The following is a 6,381-nucleotide window of genomic DNA, read 5'->3' on the forward strand; positions in this document are numbered from 1 at the left end:
GAAATAATTTTCATTTAGGCTGCTATATGGTAGTTGTCGTAACTATGACCGCTACTCACTTGGGTGTAAGCGCAAAGAGAGATCTCTGCCACAAATAAGAGCCCCATGCACACTCCACAACAGTTCTTACCTGGAGCTGCAACAACAAACACCTGTAAAATCAGCCCAGAAAAGAAACCGTAAAACATACTCCCTCATCAGAGGCAGTAGCAGGCCTGACAGCCACTGGGTCATACAGGAGTCTTCAGACAGGACAGCACAGATGCCCACTACAGAGAAGGTTGGACTGCCGTCCACAAGGTAAAGGAGCCTGCTGAGAAGCAAAGAAATGATACAGGAGGTTCAGTTTTGCCAGCCGGCACAGGCCCTGCAGCTCGGCAGGTGATGCTGCTCAGCTGGCACATGCCACTGCACCTTTCAGAGGCCGGTGAAAGCTGCTTTCAGGCAGACAGGTCACTCTGCTGAGCTCACTCGACCCTGCTGTGGAGCTACAGGCAAGCAATCCTTGCTTGGGGGAAAGCACCCCTGGGATCTGCCATATTGCAGCCTCTCCAGGTGGGATTGGAGTGACAGCTGCATTCCTGCTTCTTGGGACTTGTCCTCTCTTGGCAGCTGGGACCAGCACAACCTGCTCAGGTTAGCAACGGGCAGCCCGACACCACATGTACCTTGGTTTACACTTATTGCAACCTATCTGAGTGACTGTTACCGCCATGACGGTTTTTGAATAATGCTTCTGACCAATGTCAGCATTTCTGGGAAGGATCAATGGGCTGCAGTCAGCGGATTTGCTGATGTTCAGAAAACTAAAAATGGGAATTGTGAACACCCAGAGGACTCTGGTACCTGCTTAGTTTCAGCTAAGTGTGTGATGATTTGCTCATCAAGTGATGACAGGCTTTAGCAGCCTCCAGCCTGCAAACACTCCTGACTGCGAGGAGTTGCATCTCCCAGAGAGAAGGGGCATGCCAGTTCCGTCTTGTACCCCGACGAGTACCCCGAATCTGAAATAACCTTCAAGTGAACAATGTAACTGAACTTCTCCTTATCTGAAATTAACAGGGAACTAACATAGTTGTCACTTCCTGGTATCTTACCATCTGATCTGCTTTAGGATCAAAGGAAAGCTGATAAGGCTGCAGACAACAGGAGGTGCAAAGAGGTCATCCTCACCAATGGTACTTCTTCAAAATCAGCGTCAGCTTCTGCACACATTTTGCTGAATGATATTGAACAGGAGCTCGAAGATACACCCCTGACCAATCATCCCTTTCAATCTCAAATGCAACTGATCCAGTTGAGCTCTGTTATTTTTCAACTGGTTAATATCAGCTCAAGACAGAGTAGTGACCTTCCTCGTTCTGCTTCCATGGCATCATTCATACCAGCCTTCCTTGATTTCATACTGCCTTAACTGCCAGAACAGGAGCCCACCAGCTCTGACGCCAACCACACCTTCCTCCGACAGGGATGCTCTTTCTCCCGGGCTCAGGGGAGGAATCCTCCTGAGCCTCCTTCATGCTTTTGGCCACACATCAATGAATCTCTCCTTGCCAGACACCAGACACATTTCTCCCCTGAATGCCTCTGGAAATGTGAAGTAAAGAAAAAAAAAAGACCCTAGAGCCAAAGAAGAAAACGAACATAATTAAAAATTAATTTCAGTATAATGATTTAAGCATCCCATCACAACAGGCACCAGGCTGCTGTATGTTTGGCAACGCGGGGAAGACCTTTCAAGTTCCCTGCCTCGGGGACTGTTGTCAGTTTTAATAAGTTTTACCCTGCAGCTGTGAGCAAGGCTAATTGAACAGTACAATAAAGCCTACTTTTCACTGGGCAGAAGCATACTTGCTATAGGACCTTATGTCTCTCTCTTTCACCCTGCACCACAGCTGAGGAGGAGATGGGATGTGAGATGCAGGTGGATCACTCACTTTGTCATCTCTCAGCTGAGAGGCAGCACCATTTCTGCCTGACTGCAAAGGAAACACATGGGAAAGACGTTTGGGATGGCACTGGCTGAGAGAAGCAGGGTGGCCAAATGTCAGGGGCGAGTCCAGCACTCAGCCTCCACTAAGCCACAGATCTAAAGGCCACCAGCACTACTCTTTTGCCTTTGTGAGCATTACAGCCATTGCTAAACTTTCTGAACAACAAAATGCTCATTCCTCCTCAAGACATGCATGAAACAAGGGAGGTAAAAAGGCACGTGCCCGTGTCTTCTGCAGCTCAGTGTTGACAATGCTAGTTGTGGACATACTGCATAGCTCCCACTCCTTTCTTCACTGGCTTTGCCAAATCCTAATCATCTTGTTTGCCTCTGCTCCTTCCTCCCAGATGCTCCATCTCCTGATCCCTTCCTTGAAGATGCTGTGCCTCTTCCAAGACGTTGGCTGCTTGCCAGTCTCCTGTTTTCCGTTCCCTCCCAGTTTGCCCAGCGTCTGGGGGTTTTCAATACCTCCTCCGATTACCTCATCAAAAGGCAAACTGGCCTTTTTCTTGTGGAAGGAGGGAGCAACAAGCACAAAACATTGTTATAAAGTCACTTTAATTCCACGCTTTGCAATACATGCCCAGTACCTCAGAGAGGCAGCAGCTCAAGAGTGGAAGGTGTCAGATACACAGCACCATAACGGATCAAGAAACTCTGGCCAAGAACCTTGAAACAACTCCTTTCTCCTGTGAAAATCTTCACTGGGCCATCGCATCTAAGCATCGCAAACAGGACCGATAAGTTTAAGATCTTTCCTTGACCAACAAGCTGCAAATCAACCCACTCCGGAAGTATGAACGGGTGAGATGCACCCTTGTTTTGTGGGGCCACAGGCATGGACCAGAGTTCCCTTTCCCAGCTCACCAGCCACCTCCTTGGCCTTGAAAAGCTTTCACAGTAGCAGGGGGAGAGGAAAACAGAAAGCTGGCTAATCCTGAGTTGCTTAATGGACTCAGATGCCTCCAGTTAACATGTCTTTATATACTGCCCTGTCCCCACTACATAGCTTTGCACATTTTAAGGCTCAACTTTGAAATAAGCCTCGTTAACCAGATAATTCTTTCTCATCCAAACCTGCTCCCCAGAGAGTTCTGCAAGATGTTTAGACAGAAACAGCTGCAGAAGAGAGCAGACTTTCTCTGAAGTTTATGAAATGATGGGGAGTGAGCAAAACTGAGAGCTGGAGAAGGTACATCAGAAGCATGACAGGGAGACATCACATTGCGTCATACCTTCACCAACTTTGTTCCTTAACAGTTTAATTAAATCAGACAGATGCAGAAATAACCAGGCAGTTCTAATGCATCTCCCTGTGAGGCAGGGAAGGTATTGCCTTCCCTAGCCAATATGTGGAAAATGCACACGCTGACAGATGCCATTCACACTAGCAATGCCAACGCAGGAATAACAGAACATTTTGCTGCAGGAAGGCGTTAACCACTTTGTGCCAGCACCAACTTTGCTAATCTACAGCCAGCTTCTCAAAGGGATTTAACTGCATTCTCTTTTTTGTTTGAAAAGTCCCATCTTGCCTACAAACGTGCTTAAGGCAGGATGGTAGCATATGCTCGAATATCTTTAATAACCTGAACAAGTAAGGGCTTCATTACCAGAAAAGAGAGGAAGGTCCTAGTGAATTATGTAGATCCCCCCAGAGTACTACAAATAAAACTATTCAACTGGCCTGCACCACCATCTATTTTGCGTATATCTCCCATATCACAGAGGAAGTCTCTCTGAAATTACTGAGAGGAAGGTTTAAACATTTTATTGGGACTATTTTTCGAAACATTTTTTTGCCTGCCAAGACAGGTCATGAATCAAAAATCAACAGGGTTCTGTAAGGAAAAAACCCAGCTATCCAATGCTTAAAAGCACCTCTGAAACATACCTAGAACTGATTTTTCTATGCATAAAAGCACCATGATCTGAAAGCCCTCTGGACCTAATGGGCTCAGAAATAAATTGAATACCCCGCTGGAACATTTTCAGTCTTCAACAGCTCCTGCAATACTGTACAGCCACAGAACAACAGCCCTAAGAACTGTCAGACAAGGCTTGACACAATCTGTCATGGACACTGGGTCCCAGGAAGAAGACAGATGGAGCAGGTGCATGTGTGGGGGAGGAGGTGACATACCTGAAGGAAAGGAAAAAACATTTTTGTGACAGACCAATTTGAATTTTTTTCCATAATACATTTTAAAGCATACCTTTGGAATTGATGAAGAGACTGCAATATTAAAATAGTGCTGAAAGCAGTAAGTTACTGAGCAGAATACTGATGAAGTGGTCAGAAAGGCACAGCACTTTGCATTTAACACTTGGCCCTGCCAATTATTCTCACCACAAACAGGAACATTAAAGATTTTTCTTCATCCAGAGGAAGGTCATACTAGAAGCTGGTAAGGGGAAGGTGTTCCAAAACCTAATGCTTTTGTATCACACCGTTGTGTCCCTGCTCCTTTGTATTCATCTCCTCTGAGGATGGAAGGCAGTCAAGGATGTTTCTGAAGAGTTTCCTGTGCTAAGTAAAGGTAATTTAGCACAGAAAACTTTCCACTCCTTACTCATTTTAATTTTTGCTTCTCCATGAAAGGTGGGGAAGAAAACACGTAGAGTTCTCTTTACATGTTAGGACAGGAACACTATTTTTGAAAGAAATCAGATCTCTCCTTGAAAAAAAGAAGTGAAAACTTTCTAGATTATCATGAAAAAAGTTGTTTGACTTCTACAATGTGAGCTAGAAGACTGACAGAGATTGAAAACTCCTGTAGAATACAACACATCAACGTTGTTTCAGAGACAGCTAACTGCAGGGGAGAAAAAAAACACACTGCAGCTCATTACTGTGTTTGTTAAAGACACTGAGTAGATGGAGCTTATAGTCGACCAAATGAGATTTTGCCCAACAAAAAAATTGGTCAATTCGTGCAGTGCACATACAAACACTATGTAGAGAACCGTAACAAAAACATTGACTGCTATGTCTGGAGAATGAATGTGAACACAGGGGTATGGAAAGAGTAGAAGGATCAGAAGAAAAAGTAGAAAGGTTATTAAAAATGGCATGTGTTGATGGCACGTAGATAAGCACGTCACGAAGATCCCATTACATCTGCATGTAGCTCCTCAGGACGCCCAGGTTGGGAGAGAAAGACAATGGATAAATCCTAATGACTCACAGAAGTGGGAAGGTTGGAGAGACTGATCATAGCTAGCTCCCAAAGGGTACAGAATTGCACCTCTAAAACCAGCAATAGGGCTATGAACTTAAGAAGAACCAAGGCAAGTTGAGGAGGACACAATAGCTAGCATCCCTTGTCCCCATGTCATCACAGGGAATCCTCAGCAGACCTTCTGGGTACAAGTGTTTTGGTGCCTGAATGCTGGGCAGACTTGTGGCATCTTGGTGATTGTGAGTACGTGGGTATGAGAATGAGTGAATGAGATGGTTCGGTATTACAGTAGTCACCATCCCTTCCTGTAAGGTTTTGCACTGAGCTTTGCAAAACAGTAGAAACAAACACTGCAGAAACATTGCAACTTCCTAACACTACTCTACCACGGTTTCTGGCATCCCTCTCGAAAGAGGCATGAAACCACTTTGTTACATTAGAATTCCCTGCCCTTTAAGATAGGTGGATCCTGAATGTCAAACCTTCTACACCATGGAGTATTTCCATGCTGTATTTCCCATCCTACAGACAGTGAACAACAATGCGTCAATCCTTGTAATTATTAACAATTATAAGGTTCTTTTTGGAGGGAAAGACATTAGTCACATAATTTATGCAGTTTCTGTGGCTGAATTATCCCCTCTAATCTCCACTTTAAGATAACAGTCAAGTAGTTGTTGCATTCTTTCTTTAGGATCCTGTGGAACAGAAACATAGTGCAACAGATTGGATAAGTTTAGAAAGATAAAAGGGACCAACACCACTTTATCTCTGCCAGCGGAAACAGGGATGCATAGACAATGCTGACAGGCAAACTACGGCCTCTTTAAACTCTATGGTAGAGTCATTCTGATGCGAGACATTAAAATTTTAAAACAGTAACATTAAGGTAATGGGGAAGAGCGAACTGCAGATCAATCCTTAATTGCTTTAAGACCAATAACCTTTAACTGCAGTATTTTACTAAGCTTAATTCGTGTTCTTTTTGGGGGAGAGGGAGTGAGCACCTTTTTAACGTTTCCATTTCTATTATGGCTTTTTCTGAAGTGACTGATATGGGCCCTTTCTCAGTGACAGGATCCTACCGCTAGATGGGTCACTGTCCTCCATCAGGCTGCTGCTAGTTCAAGTTTCTAGGAGACATCATCTTGAGTACTGCACTTAAACTCTTTGGTACACCATCTCTGCCATACCTTGAGGAACCAA

Source organism: Struthio camelus, chromosome 1 (genome assembly GCF_040807025.1).
Source record: "Struthio camelus isolate bStrCam1 chromosome 1, bStrCam1.hap1, whole genome shotgun sequence".
Classification (NCBI taxonomy): Eukaryota; Metazoa; Chordata; class Aves; order Struthioniformes; family Struthionidae; genus Struthio; species Struthio camelus.